The 20,863-nt window shown below is 40.4% G+C and overlaps 2 long non-coding RNA genes across 3 annotated transcripts; one reads left to right on the top strand and one right to left on the bottom strand.

Moving 5' to 3' along the window:
* Positions 1-1,629: 1,629 nt before the first annotated feature.
* LOC121340475 lies at positions 1,630-18,905 on the top strand. Of its 2 annotated transcripts, XR_005953314.1 has the most exons (5): positions 1,630-1,785; positions 5,400-5,740; positions 5,777-5,916; positions 11,799-12,071; positions 18,496-18,905. It is a non-coding gene; the product is annotated as an uncharacterized LOC121340475 (long non-coding RNA). The 2 variants fall into 2 exon arrangements; XR_005953313.1 differs by lacking the exon at positions 18,496-18,905 and having other exon boundaries at positions 5,400-5,686; positions 5,828-5,916; positions 11,799-11,929.
* Positions 7,131-11,929, bottom strand: LOC121340476. Its single transcript, XR_005953315.1, has 3 exons — positions 11,805-11,929; positions 11,298-11,432; positions 7,131-7,617 (listed from the first exon to the last, which is right to left on the bottom strand). It is a non-coding gene; the product is annotated as an uncharacterized LOC121340476 (long non-coding RNA).
* Positions 18,906-20,863: the final 1,958 nt, after the last annotated feature.

Here is a 20,863-nt window from a genome sequence, read left to right as displayed (position 1 = left end):
CACAAACTCCTGTATGAAGGCCAGAAAAGCAACATTTGGCTGTCCCAGAAATACTTGCAGATGTATTTAGGAGTTCACCTTTTTCAGCCCAAGTGGAAGACTGATGACATTGACAGACCCAAACCCAAAATCTAGCTTTTTGGTCTAGCAGCAACAGCAGGTTGTCCAGGATTCAGAAAAAGTCCTGTTGGTTTTTTGGGGTTTTTTGTTTGTTTGTTTGTTTGTTTTTGTTTTTGTTTTGTTTTGTTTTTTTTTTCTTTTCAGAAGAAAACCCTAACTTTCCACACCTGTGTCTCAACAAAAGACAAGCTTCTTGCATTTAGGTAGGGTTCATCAAGCAGCCCTTGTTCATACTGCTAATTCAAAATATCTCCAGTACAGTTTTCGACCTACTCTGACAGGCTAACACATCCTCTTCTGTAAAACCAGAAGTGAAGCTGGCCATTAACAGATCAACATATATCCTGTAAGCTATGCTACAACAGTCCTACTACTGTATTAGCACCCTCAATTTAAGATGGCAATCCCAGTAAAATTCAGGAATAAATACAGTTCTCTATTCATTCCTATAACTGAACTGTATCACAAACACCATCACAGGAAAACAACCCCTACTATTGAAGTATAATTCCTCAAAACTCAGTTTTACCTTACATCCCTTCTATACCTTTTTCTGCTTTGGTGGTCCTGACAGAATCTAGGCTATGATTTTCCAGCCTTAGGATTCCTAGGAATCCTTACCTAAATCCCAGAGAAGTGATACCCCATCATTTGCAACTTCCTCTAGTCCATTCAGTCCACTGTCAACACAAGCCTTTATTTTTGTGTGGAATAATCTGCGAAAAACAAACACAGAGCTCCAGCTCTTGGATGCATGATCTTATGACCTAACTGTGGCTGATATGATTCTACTTGCACGAGTCTATCTACTCCTTCAGCTGCCCTCAGAAATAAAAATATTTTCCAATAATATCTCAGTCTTAATCGCCACTTTAGGTTTACTCAAAGAGAAAGGTGACCTCTATCATCTCGAAATCAATTAAAGACCATTTGAACACTTTAGTGATCAGGAATATATTGTATGCTTCTCTCATATACCATATGTTAACTCCAGATTTTGGGCTAGTCTTAATCCAAAGGAGGTTACCATGTACAGCCTAGAAAGGGAGTTCTTTCTGATTCACCCATTGTGAAAATGTTCTGGACTGACTGGGGCTTGTGTCTTTATGGAGGGCAGGTTTCTCCAAAGCTTGAAGAGTGAGGCTTATCTACAGAATCTGTAGGTCCCACAGAAAACTGATGAATCTGGATGAATTCAGATGAGGATTAGCCTGAAGTTAGCTTGACTTGGTGGGACAGTGTTTACCTGGCCATGCTGGATGTCTGGCTAAGTTTGCAGTCAAGACTAATGGATTTTAAGATTTAAAGGCATGGACTGTACAGCATTTATTGTGCTGAAGGGAAGTCCGTGGACAACTTCACCAGTGTCATTTTCCCAGTTGCTTGAGATAATATGTATTTTGGTGTATTTTGGTGTTTTGAGATGGATCAGCTAATGACTTTCTGGTTGTGGCTTTGGAATGCAAGTGTAGCAGAAAGAAATGTATTCCTATATGCTGCAAATTTTGCAGGAATGATGCCACTGGTGAAGTGTGGCAGTTTGGGCAAGAAGTGAGAACTTGTGGAAAAGGAGTGTCTCGGTGGAGCATTCCTGGGAGAGATGTGAGACTGAGGTTCCTAAACACATGGAAATTTGGAAATTGAACCAGGGCTACCCATGTTTTGGTAAGTACCACAAAGAGTAGATCACTGTAAAAGAGCAGGGTTGTTCCTGTAGGCAGCTATTTTGGCCTTTTCAGGATCTCAGTTTTAAATCAAAGTAGAACATAGGCACCCAGGTCCTGCTGCAGTCTTTTATATTGCTGGGAATCTCTCCTAGGTACAGAGGTATTTTTGCTGAAGGGTATTATAGTTGCCACTTACCTTCTATGTAATTTTAATGGTTTTAAAATATATATATCCAAAGCTATAAATGTGAAAGCGATCTAGTGTTTCATTTGGAACTTAGTAACACGGCTTAATGGGAGGAAACCCCAAAAGCTATCAGTCACAATTAATTGGTTTTACTCAGAGATTTTTGTGTTTTTGCTGAAGAGGTAGGATAGAATAGACAGCTTTCCAGTTTACCAAATGTTGCCACTCAGTGGTATCAGCGTAACTGTAATATCATGCTTTTTATTTATTTATGAACACCATATGCCTGTCATGTTGGAAACCAATGGATGTTGTGTGTTCATTCATTAGGTTTCTGGAAACAACAAAGACCCTGATTATATTGCACACCAGTCATTCTTGCTAGTGCTTTATTTCAGTAAATAATAGTGGTCTTCGGAACATTCACTGCACCATCAATTAAATGCGGCTGGAATTTCTATATACATATACATATACATATACGTATACGTATACATATATTACATGCACATTTTATTTGCTAACACTATTATTAGAATGCCTGGGGCCTAAACCACCATGATTTGTTATGCAGGGCTGAAAATAAAAGTAATCCTTTCTCTGTTAACCTAGTAAGACCATCAGTTCGGTCAGTGAGACATTTCTGCTGAAGTTCCATAATGCCACAGCTCCGTGAAAGCATTCGGCTGATAACATTAGGCACAGCTTTGTCTGCTAATCTTTGCACTTCCACCAACCACGTCCCATTACAGAGAAGAGCAGAATGTCTAACCTCTGCTCTGCTCAGTGTGTGCTACATGGGTGATAGTTTGACTTTGCCTAGGGAAGCATAAAGTAGGTAGTACACTCATGTTCTTGAATTGTGAATTTCTGCTAAGTTTCCTAACTGGGGAAGCTTCCACCACCTCTCTCCTGATAGTGTCCCAATTATAACAGATTTCATCGTAGGATTTTTTCCCCCCCTGAAGCCTATTAATATTGCTGTATTCCAAAGTCCATTTTGTTACAGTATTTGAGCTCTAAGCCACATGAACTTCAACTATGAAAACATCCTTATTCCCAATTAAATCACCAAATGTCAACCACCAGGTATAGTTTCTGATGGGAATATTTTTCCCTTTAAAGGGCAGTGGAAGAGGTGACACAGAATTTCAGTGATCCAGCAAACAAAATTCAAAGCTTGTAGAACTGTAGATTTAAGACACATTGCCTATCTGTAGGAAAATAATAGGCATGTCAGGGGAAGCAGAGGTGAATGATGAGTGAAGCCAGAGGTTGAAGGCATCCATAAAAGTTACAATGCATGTCATTTGGTAGGGGAACACGAGGAAAAGGTATCTTAGGAAAAAAAAACCCAAGGGAAAGTGTTCATGAATACGAAGTCATGGGTGCTATACTGAACAGTGCTGGCCAGTGCTAGAACAGTTCAGAAAGTAGAATGCGGCTGGTGCTGGGTGTGAACTGAAGTTGTCCTAGGATGCTGTAATGGAGGGAGCGCCAATGCCAGAGGCTGAACTTGCAGAATCACAAAGCTCTCACACCTACCATGGGACACACTCAGGGTTAGAAAAATGATTCTTAATGTTGACAAAAAGCAAGGCAGTTGTGTCAGGGAAGCAATAAATTGGGATTTGCAGACTAGCTAAAACTTAGAAATTGCAGTGTGAAACACCTGAGTCTCATGCTTACCTGTCCTGATCACAGGCAACTGAGAGACATTTAACAAATCTGCAAAATGGCATTGGTGTTCTGTGTGGCATGATAGCTGAATGACTGCCTGCTAAGCACACTCCTGTGCATATTTAAAATGTTGTACACCTGCCCCACCATAGTGCCCAATGGGAAAAGCAGTGCTTGGACCTGTCTGCTGAGCCATATACACATAGCCTGGACTGATAAAACACAAAACTCATTGCATGCTTGTATTTTGTATGCAAAACAAGAAGTCTGGTACAAAGAATACTGTTGAGAAAAAATTCTCAATCAGTCTAAACTAGTGAAGCACTACTAAAAGCAAAGAAATTAAACCAAATTTCATCAAGTTGCATCTGACCTGCAGTCAAATAAGTGGAAAAAGAAAAAAGAAACAAATATGGGGATGCTGGTGAAAGACATACACTAAACCCTCACCAGTTATTATTACAAGGGATTAAACTGGCAGTCGACAAGCTGTATGCCAGACATCAGCCTCACAGAACACTGCACATCTCTTAGCAGAAGTAGGTTAGTAGAAATGAAATGTGGATACATGGCTAGAAATGCAGAGAAGAGCTCATTCAAACATGCTTCAGCCCCTTAGTCCTTAGTGAGAAACTGATGACATGAATGCCATAGTGCTGCAGCTCTGGATTCAGGAATAGCCGTGTCAGCGGCCTCTTGCACTCTCAGCCCTCCAGAGGAGTGACTTGCGCTTTCCTGTCAGAGAGCTGGAAGGTTCTAATTTATGGCCAGAAAATACCACATCCTCATTTGTCAAGTTCAACCCAACCCTTTTTTTTTTTTTTTTTTTTAAAGGACTTAGTTTTTCTTGTGTTGCTTGTACTGAGGAAGCTGAGTTTGCAAGAAAATTTGCTTTCACCTCACTGCTGAAGCAATTAGAGTCCAAAATGTTCCCTTGACTACTTTTTCATTTAGAGGAAAAGAGAGGTTTCAGTGTTCCTCAGCACTCACCCAGGGATGTCTGCTAATCATAGCATGGGCAAAGAAGAGAGACAACTGCTCCAGAGAACTGTCTTCTCCTTTCCTTTGGAGGTATCTGGGGCACAAAGACACATAGAGGAAATGCAGATGAATTAGATTTGTGCTCCATCTTCTTCTCACAGCATTTTTTGCTAGGGATGTGGAGGAATTCTTCATGTTGTGACTTGGACAATCAGACTAAAGCTTGAGACTTTCTTTGCAAGTCCTGAACAGAGGATTTAGGAGGGAAGATGGACTTTAGCTGGAGGTCATCCCATTTATGCACTGTTGTCTCTGGACAGACAGTGTATTGCCGTGCTTATGAGTTGTGCTGTAGGAGAAAGTAGCTTGTTTACTAGCACAGCCATGTTTTCTGATCCAAAGATATCATGTTACTGTCAAGTATTTTTAGTCTGAGCTTCTTACTATCCAGTTTACTTTGCAGTCTTGGTTTCTTCAACTAAAAATAGCTGCATTATAACAATAGCTTTTAGGTGGTTCCACTTGTTGGATTAGATGTGATTTGTTAAAAAAACCACCAGCATGTGATGGCTGTTCAGTGCCTTCATTCCAGAAGGACCTTGGAGAGATTTACTACCCTGCACTGAGTCTCACCACCTGCTGCTGTGGTACGGCCAGCGCTCCTCTGTAACACAGCATTCCTCTTCTTCAAGTGCTGTCAGACCACATGATCTGTGCTGGTTCGGAGATAATTTTTTTTCCTGTCCGTTTTCTTTCTTTTGTAGGTAGAAACGAGGTAGAGTTAGAATTTGGCCCACACACTAAAGTGGAATAACCCTCCATCTGCAAAAGATCGTGGAGGCTTTCTTCACACCCTGCCAAAAGGTCAGGATCGCTGTAGTACGATCCCTTGGTAAGGTGACACCTGCAGGTATACAGCACTGCTCCCGTCTTCCTGTGATATCCAAGCAGAAGTGACTCAGAAGGGAGGAGCTCTGCCTGCACTGAGTCACCACTGCTTTCTACATTTACCCTACAAATTTGAAAGTCAAATTCTGTCAAAAATTTACCTGTAAGTTTAACCTGTAAGATTCTAGGCCCAAAAAGGCCCCTGTAAGATTCTAGAGTTTAACCTGTAAGATTCTAGGCCCAAGGGCTACAGCTTCAAAACTATGCAGCAGGTTGGGGTTTTTTTTATTGTTTTGTTTTGCAGAATAAGTGGAAGTTTGAGCATGTTACCGCTCGAGAAGCGGGAGTTTCATCAGTGTAGCATCTACATACTTATTGCTGCAACCCAGTAAGGTAATGTGAGGTTTCTAAGCATTCTTACAGCCTTTATTGTCCTCAGTTGGAAAAGGCATGACTTTTGTCTTTAAAAAGAAGTTAAAAAAACCCAACCAACCAAACACAGGCTTTGTCATGAGAATAAAAATAGTACTGTTTGGCTGGTTTGTCATGTTTGTCCCTTAGTCTTAAGTTTCACAGTTCATATAAGGTGTGAGGTTATGAAGTAGGACACAGAAAGCATGTTGTGTTCTAATGCCTCCATTTTCACCTCTAGAAAGGACCTTTTCTGAGAAAATACAACTGTGAGTGTATTTAACAGTGCTGTAGAAAAGATACTACATTGTCCTTTGGTAAGCCATGTACAAGGATCAAACTGTATTTAATTCTACCAAAGAATTACTGTGGCTTTGAAAAATGGACCCAGGCAACATGAAACAATTAAATTTTCATGTTAGTTGCATATAAGAATTAGGTGTAGTGCTTGAAGTTTTTAAGTCACAAAAGGTAGACTGTATTGTGAGACCTAAGATAAGCATCTTGCCTACCCAATTAGCATTTGTCAAAGTCTGTTCATTTTCACTGAGGTTTATCAATTTGTTTTAAAATTAGAGTCTGAGCAATAATTTTTTGAGATTTGCTCAATTTACCAAGATCTCTAATGAAGTATGAGGTGACATAAAGAGATCATCCCACTTGCTGACTTGATCCTGTGCACATTGTCTTTTCATGGGAGCTGCAAGTATGTTGTCATGTGCTGTGTCCCTAGGGAATTTGGGGAAAGGTAAGGATATTGCATCTGCTGCAGGCATGTGCAGGGGACCTCAGTGGATTGGTGCAAAACTGACTTGCTGTCTGATCTGTACATATTTTGCATTTGAATAAGGCTGGACTAGGCAGGATTGCCTCACTTCAAAGCACAACAATCTTTTAGGGGAGTAAAATGCAATATCACTAAATCAGAATTGGAAGAAACTGCATTCCTGCACATTGATTTTACTATACTGGCTTGCTGTCTACTCTCATACACAGAATGTCATGCATTCCATATAAAAAGCAGGTATATTAAATTAAATCATGAGACACCAACTTCTTCATATTAAAGCATATTTTTTTTAACCTCCCTGGGAAAATTCTTGGTCATTTCAATCTCTCAGCTATTTCCTTGGTACTTATTTTTCTCTTTTCATCTTTGAAACTCAATAAGGAAATAAAATACCAACATAAATAAATGAAGAAGAGGGTTTCTCAACACCAATAAGCTAGACAAAAGAAACAGAACACTAGAGAATGTTTATTTATTTATGTCATCTTCATGAATGCCATACTTTGGAAGGAATAGGAGATTTTTTGTTCATGTTTGACTCTCAAGTGCGTTAACAGGTTTTATTGAAATGGAGGGATGGGGGAAGGCAGTGGCGTGAAAAAACCAGATACTCTAAATGCAACCAGATGAGAAGTTCATGAGAAATACTAGTGAGTAAGAAGAGTAATTTAAATTTGACATTATATGCAGGGGATGGGAAAATATTTTCATAATCTTATTTAAATGGAGGAAATCTTGGTGAAAGGATGCATAGTTGTGTACTAGAAATACAGTTTGTTCTGAAGGATTTGTTCCGTTCTCCTCCCTCTTCTGTAAAGGCATCCTTTGTAAGTTTGCTTGTTTTGTCTGTGCTGTCATCCTAATAGGCATCTTCTGAAACATGTGAAAAGACCCTAGAAAATAATAGAGCTCCTTTTAATGAGTTCAGTACATGCACAAGTGTTTTCACGATCTCAGAGTATCTCTGCGGTTGAGATCCATACCGCCTGTCTCTCTTTGTGACTGTTTTGAGTTAGTGTGTAGCACAGGGAGTTCTGGCTTGGGGATTCTCTGCACTGCTGTGACCCTGGATGCATCATGAAAACAGTCCTAAAAGTGAAATTCAGGAATTGTGTAACAGTTTTCTCATCTCACTGAGTAAGAATTGACAGCCAAGTATGAGAAGATAGAAGCAGGGAAAAACAATCCCCTGTACTGGCAAGGGTATAAATAAAAATTTCAGATCAGTCCCCAACACATGACATTTCTCAGAGTTGCAATGTATTGTGTAACTTCTCTTACCACAGAAGCTTAGGGACTCAGGTGGTGTCCAGCAACCTTAAAGTCTACATGTAGCTAAACCATGCTGCATCTCAGATCAGATCCAAGGAAACAGTCACTAGAGTCTGAGTGCTGTTTGTATGGTCTGTCTAATGTCATTTCAAGTTATCTGATAGCAGCTCTTAAAATGCTGGCAGTTTCCATGCTGTTAGGCAAATGAGGCTTAGAAGAATTAACATATATATATGGTCAGTGAAACAATACAGAGCAATATGTGGGCTTTTCATTAAGTGGTTTTTTGGGAAATATTTTTCTGTCCTCAGGATTCCTTCACATTTATTTACATTTACATTATTCTTTTTGAAACAGCATGTGCATTAGAAAAACAAATGTCAGATAACTCTGCATTGCAGTTGTCACCCCACTGACAAACAGCCACGTTGAGGGTGGGGGTACCCTCTCAATGCAAACATAAAGGACCTCAGATTTTATGAATTTCTCATCCATGCACAGGGGGACATGAAGGCATTCTTTAATATAAGACAAGTCTAGCAGCATTTAATTTCACTAGGAATATTTGCTTTCAGACACTGTATGAGTAAAGAAGATAAATATTATGCCAAAAATCCAGCTGTATATTCCCAGAGCAACCTGGCCTAATGTGCTGGTGCTGCTGCTGTGGGTGCTGATGTGGGTGAGAGGTCATCAGTTTCCTTTGCTCTTTGCTGTATCCAGAAGGTGAGTTGTGACAGAGGGGCTTGGAGGCTAGAGATCAGAGGGAAAGTAGTCATGTCAGCTCCAACTATTTTGTTGTTGATTTTCTAAATACCTTATTTCGGCTATAGCTTCTTTACTAGTGTGAATTTTCTGCATTGAGGAAAGAGAAGAAAAACAACCCCAGATTTTGCAAGTCAGAGGCTTGCTGAGCATATCCTTTACTCTGGCATCTCTGTATGGCTTTGCTGCTGTTTCTGTTGTGTGGAGGGCATGGCTTGAGCTTTACAAACCTAATGCCTCTTGCATAAATAGATTTCTCGTCTCCAAAATATCACATGATAATTATCATAAATAAATAAATGAATAAATCTACGCTGGAGAGTGACCTCAATCTAAAACTTCTCATCTGAGTTGGCACAGGTAACTGTGAAGAGATACTTAAAGATCTATATTAACAGTGTAATTGTCTGTGTAAGATTGGCAAGGTCAGGTATACTGGGAGTCACAAAGGCTGATTTCATGAAGAGCCATGATTTATATCAGTGTCTAAAAAACGTGTCAGCTCTCACTGAACTATTTCCCTTGAGTGGGGCAATCAGAAGCATGGGTACTTTTTTGCCTCTTGCCCCAGTGCTAACACAGATTCTTGCATATGTGATAAGTGAACAAACTTTTCTGGGAGTCATGGCATGGAAAAGATCACTTGTCTCCACCAAAGAACTATTTTCATGAAACTTGTAAAATCTTGACAATCTCTGAGGACTGATCTCCTTTGGTGCATTTGGTTGACACTGCCAGTGGATTTGTTAGTTTTTAAGGAAAGGAAAGGAAAAAAAGTAGGTGGACTGACTGCATTCCTTTGAGGCCACTGATTATAAGAAAACCAGGAATGTAAAACTGGAGAGGAAATACAGACCTGTCCTGGAAATGCCCTCTCATTTAGCAATGGACAAGATGGGTGTTTGAAACTATTTTGGAAAAGTTGTTTTATGTACTCAAGGAAAAAAAATAAAAAAGAGAGCAAGCTCAGACAACTCCTCAGTGTTTTTGAGTTCCACCAAGTGCAGACAAATTCACAAACCCCTCTGAAAAATCTACCTATCAAAGACTCAATCCACAAAGCATGAAATTTGCAAAACTCCAAGGAGGCTGTGGCCCAGTTGGTGACTTCAGAGACTATGTACCTGACCAAGACATGATCTGGACATTTCCAGCATGTACTACATGTAGGGCCTAACTTTTGTGATTGACATGGCCAGAAGAATATTTTGCAGGTGGGGTCTGCTGAAGTGTGAGCATCTTTTATTTTCTGTTTTTGTTTGATATTGATGAAGGAGTCAGCCAGCACTGCCTGTTGAAAACAGCAGTTTGGTTTGTGGCATCATTTTTTTCTAACCTTGCTTTCAGCTGTTGTTGGTAGTGAAGGGATCACTTTTATATCTGAATGCAGAGTTGGAGCCTATGAAATGTCTCAGTCTAGCAGAGGCTCGCTCTGTACCAGTGAGGCAGGAGAGCAGTAAGAAGATGAGAAAGCAACTAATTTATTTTTCAAGTTTCTAATATTTTTTTTCAACTAGCGTGAAATACTTCTGAAAAGGGACCTTTGTCTAAAATACTTGAACGTTACATTTATTGGTTTACTCTGTAAGAACACATTTAATACAAACAAGCAAACAAGAAAAGCCTGACAACTTTTGCCATTGTTAGGAACATGGGGACGCCTTTGCTAATCAGAAGCAAAATTACATCCAGAAAATATTTGTTGCCATAGTGACCATATTTCGTTGGTTCCCTTTTCTGTTGTACAGATCTTATTTAATTATTTCAGATATTTATAAATAGCTTCCCGTGGGTCCAAAACTAATGGCTACAAAGTAAAGTTACAAAGACTTTGGATGTGCAGCTCAGTGTGGTCAGATGGAGACCCACTTAAGCAAAGCAATGTGAGCATGTGGTTTTAAGTGCTGCATCTCTTTCCAAAGAACTGCACATGTGCTTAAAATCATACATGGGCTGAAATGGTCTGCTGCAGCTCACAGCAGATAGCGCACATTTCTATTTTAAACTGTGTGGTTTGTTTTGATTTAACTTTCATAAAGTTCAGTAGAAATAAGTCCTTAAGTAGTTACACCATTAGTCATACTAGGAGTGGCCATTTGCTTACTCAGTAGTTGCTGTGAGCATTAGAGAAAATATGGGCATGTACACCTTTCATGGTTTCATGTTCCTTCCACTAATCCTCAGCATCTGTGAATCGTCCTCTGCAGTCCTCTTCTCCTTATTTTTGTTTATACTAGTGCCAGGGAAATGGTTGAAACACATGAATTTTACAATTGCCTAAAAGGGAATTTTTCTCTAAGTGTACAAGTTGAGTGTGCAGTATGTGTAATCTCCAATAGTTCAGGTTCCCTCATGAGGAAATGCTCTTGAAAGCTTTATCATACTCAGGTGCCAAAAGTCTTGCAGCTACTCTTCATTGTTTGCTTAGAATATGAATTCCACATCCTTTGACTCTGTATTTTCATGCGTTAATTCTGCCTTTTAAGTGCAATCACAGTTAGTTTGTGTGAGAAAGAGGAAAAGGTTAAAAATTTACCATTCCTACTGCTTTGCATAGGTTTTATCCCCTCCTGCAAAGCATGGCATATGCAACTGGTTCTCTCCTCATTTGGCACAACACAGGGCATTAGAATGTGGTCCAGATCAATAGGATTGCAAGGGACAGCTGAACCTGGAGGAACAGAAAGGGAGAATTCCAGAAGCAGCTTAAAAATTACACTGACATAAATTGCCATCTGCAAAGATAAATAATCAGAAAACTGGTTAACACCTCTGACATCATCTTTATCCATACTGCTTCCACGTATTTTCAGAACGTAGTTTATATCAGACATTTGACACCTTTCTAGCCTTCTGCACTCAGACTTTCCTAAAATATGCAAATTTGCATTGCAAATCTGTTTTTGTCAGAATCCAGGTGGCATCTTTGCAAAAAAAGTCAGGTTTGGGTTTTAGTTTTTAATGCTCCTCAGTGTCCCTGGGGTGCCAGTCACACTTTCTCCTGCCAGAAATTATATGGTATTTACAATTTTTTTAGACTTACGAAGAGTCAGACTCCAGGTCCCTCAGACTACATATAAAGAGAGGACAAGATCTTCAGAATTCACTCTTTCAGCTGCTCTGTGAATCCACAGGAAACAGTCAAGATATCCTGAGACTGTATCTGAAGGCATCCCATGGCAACACCTGATCTGCAAATGTCCCTCTTGAAGCTGTGCTGCTGGACAGGAGAAAGGTCTCTTCCTGTGACGTTTATTTTGGAATATTCATCAGCTAAGGAGGCCTGGTATCTACTTTCCTTACTTACCATGTATGTTTGCTGGCAGCTTGCCCCCCATTTTACCCTGCTGAAGTATTCTGGGATGTGCTACTGCAGTCCTCTTCCATGGAGTGGTTTTTCAGGGAGTAACAGTGGTCTTCCTGGAGCTGGGATTAAGGCTAGCAAAGAGGGCCAAAGCTTGCTGTGTCCTGGTCCTTGTGTCTCATGGGATCAAGGGCAACAGCGTCTCCCACAGCAATAGGTTTCCTGGGATAATCAGTTGATAATTGTGAGCTTTTTTGTTCAGCAGTCCCCACTGTAGTTTCCTCTCAGTACAGTTACAATGAGCTTAGTGGGAGATTGTTCAAATAAATAAGAAGTGTCTCAGATTTTAACCCAGTAAGTTCCTGTCTTAAAGCAGCGATGTCGTGACAAAGAGATGATTTTGTTCTGGTGCTGTATTTAGCAGAGGTTTGGAACTTTTGCATCCCAAACTCATGCAATGTGTGGAAAGGAAAAGCCCTCTTCTACACGTCTCACAACACCTCCAGGCGAGGAAGGGCCATTTTGCGTCAGAAGCTGAAACAGGCAAAATCCAGTAAAGGAGGCAGGGACAGGCATTCCTCTGCCTTGGCAAAACCAGAAAAGGAGATGGGGAAGAACCCTCAGAGGAGGACCCAGACAAGTACAGAAGGATTAGTCTGTGATATACTGTACAAGGTAACCAGAGCTGAGCCTGGCAACAGGCAGCCCTGCAAAGCACGGCTCCAGTGCTCTGTGTGCAAGGGGCTGTTGTCCATCAGCTCCAGCATGACCTTGCACAGGCTGTTATCACAGCTGTTGGAAACTGTTATGTCAGTGTACCCTTTCAGTCTCTTCAGGAATAGAAGAAGCTGTGCTCTTTTGGATTCTTTAATGCCCTGCTTAGTCTGGATCACAAGTTAGTGAGACATTGATGATTTTAACCCTGTACTATAGAGGCCTATTTGTTTGTATTCTTGGGATGAGCTTTTTGTTTCTGTCAAACACTTCCAGAGCAAGTTTATGCAGAAAGGAACTGGAATAATTTCTCTTTCCTTATACCTTTATCTTTTTCTGCTAAACATTGCCATGTTATCACAGTATTTAAAAAAAAAAATCTTCTCTGTAGGAAGTTTCCTTTTGGCTCTGTGTCATTTTTTTCCCAATAATTTTGTAAGGCTCAGTGTCAGTTTGGGTTTTACCTTCATTAAAAATGCACTACAGTTTGTGCTCTCAACTTTCACAAATACACCGTAATGCCAGTTCTACAATTGAGTTCCCTGCTTTTCTAGCCCTGCTTCTGTTTGTTTTTCAGAGAGAAATGGAGAAGCTAAATATTTATACAAGGGAAACTGTATTTGCATAATCAATAAATGGAAAAATCAGAGAAATAATTCCACCTCTGCTCTTTAAGTTTCAGTAATGCTGCATGTAAGCTGTTTCAAAGAGAAGTTGTACCCTTGACCCAGCTGCAGCAGACATCCCTTTAACTGCTTGTACTCCTTTTAGACTCGTTTGCATAAAAGAAAAACTCCCATTGTGTCTCAGAAATTCAATATAATATGGAAACTAGATAGGTTGGGTTGTTTTTTTTAAATAAATGTCTTCTGCTCAACTTTAGTACGGCAAGGAAATTTGATTATCACTTGTTGACAGGTATGCAGGTCATGTCAAGTGTTTCTGACATGTCTATTTTAAGTTAGGCTACAATTTGTATTTTGATTATGACAGAGTAAAAATACTTGGACAACAGATAGTCTTTGCCTGTGAATGAAAATTGGAACATGCAAGTTGTGGTCAGACAGGCTTCTGTTAGGGAGACGAGGTTTTGATTGGGTCACTGCCCAGAGGTGCTAATTAAAAATATAGAAAGAAACAAAACTTTGCATCGCCCTCACTCTCTTTGAAACAAAAACATCAGAGCAACACAGGAGAAATAACATGAAATGACTTGTGAAAGGCAACTAGAGATTTTCTGCTTGCCCATTTTGGGAAAGTGATAAAGTATCCATTTTCTGCTTAACTGTCTGTTTTATTCCACAAGCCTGCATTTCTGCAGCATTGCAAGATGTTTTAAGAGTGAAATACCCTGTGGGTCCTGGCTCCTTTGGCTCTCATCAGTGAGTAACTCAGCCACAGTCAGCAGCTGACACCCGTAAGGAAGCTGGTGTGAGGTCAGGAGCTGGAGTCCTTGCTGGCTTGCCAGCGTACTGGAATCAGTCACCCCCTTCATTCCTTTACAACTCAGCAGCAACAGGATCACTGCACAGCCCTCTGCAAGTCCCCAGGTCTGAAACCAGGGGTTGTGTCTCTGTGTGGGGTCTGTAATGTTAGGAGCAAAACGAAGAGCCCAGTTAGAGGCCATTTATCTATGCCAATATTAGGAGACACAGGCTCACAAGTAGTAGCGTCCCAATTTGGCTAACAAGGGCACTAGACTTGAGACTAGTCCTCAACAGAACAAACTTCAAGTGTCACTTTCCAAGCAGTTGTCAGTAAAGTCTGGAAGCAAGGAGTGTGTTGGTCAGTATTCAGTTCTCTCCTTTTGGAAGCAGACTGGTTCTTGGGGAAAAAAAAGTTGTCAGAGGATGAGAAGAGGGGGATGCTGAAATTTTGCTGGATTCAGTGTCTGTTTGGTCTTTATCCAGCTCTGAGCTCAAAGGCAACACTTGTGATAATACATTTTCTTCACCATAGAGACAAATGCACCTCCTGAGGGAAAAAACAGTTGCTTTGACATTTCAGGCTGGGAAACCTATCCTTGACACATGCACAGGCCCTGATACATGGTGTCTTGGCTTCACATGCTTACGGCTGTCTGGGAGGTTGGCACTGTCCCTGTTCAAAGGCAGTGGCATGCCAGCACTGCAGTGGTGAGGTCCCCAGCAGAGATGTTTGCACTGGGAAGGCAGCAGAGCATGGCAAATGGCATCTCTGTCATAGGAGAGGATGTTCTCTGCATTAGCCATGGCGTTGTGCACTTGCTCACCCGTGGTAATGTATTTATGTCAGCAAAATCCCCAGCGAAACAGGGCAGAAAAGAAACGGAGCTTATGTTATGTTGTGGCTGCCAGCAGTCACAAACTGCACTGTGGCAGGAAGCTGAGTGTAAAAATCAACTGTTTTCAGACTTCTTCTAGGAGCTGCAGTCTTGATTTGCAGAGCTGCCAAAGACCCGCAGTGCTTATGCTTTCAGCTGGATGGGGGAGTCATTCTGGAAATCTGTCCAAGGGATTTAAAATCAAGCCCCTGGCTAGTAACAGCACTGCATGACTAAATATTGGTGTCCAAAGGAATAGATAGCACAGAAAAAGTGACTGGGCACAGAGGTGACCATGCTGGAACATAAATCATTAATATGAGAGATAAGGTGAAGCACAAATAAGGACAATATTGGTATTCTACAGTATTACCCCAGTGGTTCTGCAGCCACAGTCATCGTTTCATAGAACTGTCTGGCCAAGTCTGTGTAAAAACTCAACCCAAACAAATGTGCTCTTGGCTTCAGTGTGAGGCTCTGATAGTTTTGCAGAGTTCAATACAGCCAGCTTTACTGCCTGTGTGTGCTTCTTCACCACGATAATTCTCCTTCAGCAGAATAAGTGCTTACTGACTATCTGATTATAGAGCTGAGGTTATGGGCTCATAAAACCAGAGGACACTAAGAGATGATCTCTACATGTGACAGCAAGATGTGCAATCACATCCAAACACAAACTATGCCATTAGTATTACTTACTTTTAAAGCACCATTATCCCTACATTGTTCTCTCTCATTAACAATTAGTCATGCAGACCCTTGAGAACTTTAATATGATATCCCTACAAGCTCATCAGGCAAATCTCACACGGTTGCGGTGTTCCATGCAAGATTTATAAGACGGAACTGGCTGGATGTGAATGTGGGAGTAACGGTCCATAAGCAAATGTGACATAAAAAGAAGCCAGCCAGGAATGCTGCCTACTGAACTTAGAAAGCCTGGCTGTAGTGGGAGTGCTGTTATTTCAAAATGGCTTCCATGTTTTGGGGTGGAAGGGAGTCATTTTGTCATAGGAGAAGGAGGAACTGCATAATGTCCATGGTATTTACACACTGGTCAGTGAAATTCAGCCCCTGCTTTTGAAATCGTGTAGCTGTATGCATTTTCTATTTGAATGCTGTGTTAGGAGAGCCTGTGCTCCTCCACTCCCTCCCCCTTCTTTCCCTTCTTTTCAGCAAAAAGAGACCTCACCAACAAAGAGAAAATAGATTGAAAGCTCCTGCATCCAGGCTCTTTCAAGCAAAGCTTGAGAGAGACTTTGGCACATAATGTCTTTAACATTATGTTCACTGCCCTTAGAAAGCAATAACCCAATACATTCTGCTGGCAGTTAGCAAGTGCAGTGATTTCAACACAGATGAGAGAAGAGAGGACAAAGAAAGAATATGCTTAGAGCATCCCTTTCACTATGAACCTAGGGGCCAGCTGGAGTGTTTACAAAGCTCTAAGGCCAGCCAGCAGGGAGTTGCAATAATCTAATTTTAATTATGTGACAAAAGCATGAAGAATCATTTCAAGGGCTAACAGAGGAAAATGGTTGCAGCCTGCCAATATTCCTTAGATGGTAAAAGAAGACAAGTTAGCTCACAGAATTTAGTTGTTTCTCAAAAGACTAAATGGGATCTATCACAACTCCCAGCCTGCTGTTGTTAGAGAACAAACTGGTTGCCAGAAAAAGGCTTTAGATGTCAAAGAAAGTTCCCAAGAGGCATCCAGGAAAAACAGCAATACCTACGCTCCTCCTTATTAAATAAAAGATATACTCTACCAGCAAGCAAACCAAGTCCCATAATCACGTGAAGCTGGCTGGTATGAAATGCTGTGTATGCAAATATACATATACTATATATATGTACACTGGCTATAAATTGATAGACCCTTAATCCGAGTTCCCCAGGACCACACCAATACAAAGGCTGTTTTGCTGTCCCAAGCAAAGCACAGAAAGGGAAGGAGAGGGAAAGGGAAGGGGGAAGGGGCAACAGGCAAGTGGGAAAGGGCAAGGCCCAAGTCTTCCTGCTTTGCACACATCCCAGCTTTCTGGCAGAAAAAGAGTGCTGTGTCCTGACAATAACAGAACAGAGAGTTCACAGCAATGAACCAAATAATTTTGACTGCACTGCACAGAGGGTCATAGTGACAGTGAGGGGAAACCAGTGACATTTCATGCTACCAGAAGATGAATCCATAGGTACTTATTGTAGGATTTTCTTTCTGGATGAAGACTGAATCCAAACACTTAATACAAGATTATCCTTAATTTTATTTTTCAGTAATACTATACACTCTCTTTGTTCTCTTTAATCTGCTGTTGCATAGGGATTTCATGATTTGGTTTTATTATTGCTTGAGACATCTAGTAGCGAGCAAAACTTCAGTCTTTTGCAAAAGAGTTGTTGGAAATACTGCATTTTCAAGCAATTCACATTCAATAATTCAACAGTCACTGGGGTTTCGTGGGAACTTTCACATAATGGCATAGCTTGTTTCAGGGCTTTGTGATACGCTTGAGCTGTTCCCCTTGCCACAGCATCACTTTGATGACAATGCTACATAGGATGCCAAAAAGTGCAGGTAGCCTGGTTTTGCTCCCACTCTTTATTATCCCATTAAGTGGAATAACATGCTGCTGAATAAATGCATGGCTTTCAAGTTCAAGAAATGTTTATAAATGGTCAAATCTTTAGTTAAAGTACTTTATCATAATTCAGACCAACTGTCATTTGAAATAGGAGCGTACTGCAATAATTTGTATATTTTAGGCAAATGCAGAGTATGGTGTGTGTACTCACTGTTTTAGCATAGTTCTGTTTACATCTGGGTCTACAGTTTTGCAGAGAGAGTATGTGGTAGAAAGAGGATTTCTTTCCTGTATAGCCAACAGAAGAGCAAGTAAAAGTGATGTAATATTTATTGTGCATGTCTTCAAAATCAGTGTGGTTCTCTCTATAAAATCAATTAGGTCTCTCTGTAGAGTGACTTTTGTAATGAAGGCTTCTACACAAATACAAATGATAACTAATAAGGCATTATAAAAATCATTATTAAAAAAGTAACAAACAAAACTTTGCTATCATCCTATACTCTTTTCTTCTTTAAAATGGTCTCAGTGATAATCACTACTAAATTGGACCTCAAAGTAATTATTTACAGCAATACTGCCAGCGGATATTGCCATGTGCAAATTACTTTTCCCCATTATGTGACAATGATGTTTTTTTTCTTGATCAATATTGTCATTCATATTTGCATAAACTGAGGTCTTTTTTCTGTCAATTTAGCCACTCTTGCTTGGGTTTTCCTTCCAACATAAGTGTTTTTGGCTCAGGTTAATACTATCATTTTGCATTTCTCTGGAGTAGGGTTTTAAGGTGTAATTTAGCATTCCTTTGCTTATTTTAAACCTTTCTCAGGCCCAGGTTTTATTGCTGACATCTTGCATACACTGTGAAAATAAGGGTGCTGTCACGTGTTGACACCTTCTGCCATCACACCTTGAATCAGGAGCAGCTTCAGGCACAGATAAAAGAGGCAATTTCCTGTCTCCAGTGGTCCATCCTCCTCAGTGTCTGCCTGTGGTACCTGTGCTGGAGGAGATGACAACGAGCTGTTTGACCACTCTTTGCTGTCTGGGCATCAATTCTTGTTACCAGTGACTGAAGGGGAGCAATGTGAACAAAGCAAGAACTACTGTTTGTGTGGGCTGGGCAGGGCTCTCCCTTGCAGGGAAAGTCACTGATGCCTCTCTCTCGAGGTGCTTCTGGGGCTGCTGAGGGATGTAGCATGATGCTACATTGGGTCTTAAAATGTAAAATAAATTGGTGTTGCAGCTAAACAACAACCATTAGCCTGTCGATGCTTGAATTCAGCCAAATGCCAGGTTTACATGAATAAAATAAACTTATTTTTCAGTCCTTCTAACCAAGCTGTAAGCTGTTCCCACCTCCTTGGACCATATCCTAGCTGTAAAGTCAGATGGATTAATTCTGGGCAAATCATTGGACTCATTTAGGAAGCATGATAGAAAAGGGAAGAGTGGGGGGGAAAAAATTAGGAGAAGAATTTAGGGTTGTCATCAGCTTTCTGGTGATATAAATGTTTGTATAAAGGTTTATGACTAACTGCTGACATGAATAATTTTTCAAATAGCTCTCACGCAAACATTATATACTCTACTGTTATTTTCTTAGTAATCTGGTGAGGGACATCTGAGTTTCTGGAAAACTGAAGTAATTTGCTATGAAATTGGCAAACTAGGGCAGGTTTTGATAAACAATCCAGAGGGAAAAAAAACAAGGAAGGCTAAGGCCTTAAAACAACCGTTATTTTCAAAACAATCCTCTTTAATTTTTCATTTTAGAAGTGACCCTCTTTCATTTTTACAATTAATTTTCAAATGTAGCATCTTGAAGCTAGATTTAATAACTCCATATGTAACCCACAGGATTTTTTTCTCTTATTTGAGAGAGCCTGAAGTGAAAAGTCCATTATTCAATCAGTTCCAAAGGGTGTGAGTTTCAGAAGCCAGAACAGGTTACTGAGATGGGAGAGCAGGGCAGAGTGGAGGCAGTGATAAGCCCAGCACTAGCTGTTGGTTGACATGACAAAGATTGGTTTTGTCAAGGGAAGAGGTGGAAATATTCCCTCCCCTTTTCTATTTTTTGTACTTTAAAGAAAGCTGAAGTCCACACTGGCATTCCCAAATGCTTAAAAGCTATTCATTTCAGCATTCCTTTTTCCCTCCAAGTTACCCTAAGAATCATTAAGCTGTTTTCCTAACAATATGCTTTTTCCTCTCCAAACAAGATAACTTTTTCTCCAACTGGGACAATAACTGAAACCTAGACCAGATGCCTTGTGAAAATTTCTCCCCCTTCATATACATTTTGAATTTTCTAATGATAGGGACACCCTATACTGGGAATGTTCGAACACCAAGGAAGACCAGAGTCTTTGTGGACTCTCAGCTGTGAAAAAGCTGTGATATTTTTGTAAGGCAGACAAGGCAAAATGCACTATCCATAATTAAAAAGAAAGGTCTAGTTTTGATTTTGTTGACTGACATCCTCAGCAGTCAAATGATAAGTGGGATACTGTGGACTTAGACATCCTTAGTGAAAATTTTCAAAAAGGATGCATATTAGTCAAGACTGTTAGACAAAGAAGAATGTACAAACATCTAAGAGTGTATCTAGGAATGTGGCCACCAGTTATACATCAGTGTAAATTGCCCTGAATCCAAAGAGTCATGTAATACAGCCTAATGTTTCAGCCCTACCCAAGGCACACTTGTGTCTTCACAAACTACTGACCTGGCATCAGCTTGTCAGCTCAGATTCCAAGAGGGCTATCTGGTAACTTCATGGATTGAATAAAAGCAGGGAGAGAGTCCAGAAGTTTACCCACTGCTCCATCTAGTGCTTGTTTTCAGTATCCTATAGGATCGTGAAATACCTTTTTCTTTTGAAGGCCGATATGGATATGCCTAGGAGCAGCTTAGTTGCTGGAGAACGCTTGTAGCCCACTGGCTTCCTAGCTCATGAGGGCTAGCCATCAGAAAGCTTTCCTTTTTTTCTCTTTATTTTTTTCCTTTTTGTCTGTCAGCCACCAAGTGCTCACAAAGAATGTTTGAACTGCCATTGCAAAGCGGTGATCTTCCAGGAACTCGTAAGGAAAAAGGCATATGGTAAAGCATGAGACTTACCAATTGCTAGAGCTGGTGATAAAAACACAGTATTTGTGACAAGCAGAGTGGTACAGGTTAATGAGTTTCATATTTAA

Source organism: Onychostruthus taczanowskii, unplaced genomic scaffold (assembly GCF_017590055.1).
Source record: "Onychostruthus taczanowskii isolate IOZ18803 unplaced genomic scaffold, ASM1759005v1 scaffold40, whole genome shotgun sequence".
Classification (NCBI taxonomy): Eukaryota; Metazoa; Chordata; class Aves; order Passeriformes; family Passeridae; genus Onychostruthus; species Onychostruthus taczanowskii.
The sequence above is the reverse complement of the archived record's forward strand: the minus strand, read 5'-3'. Positions and strand labels throughout refer to the sequence as shown.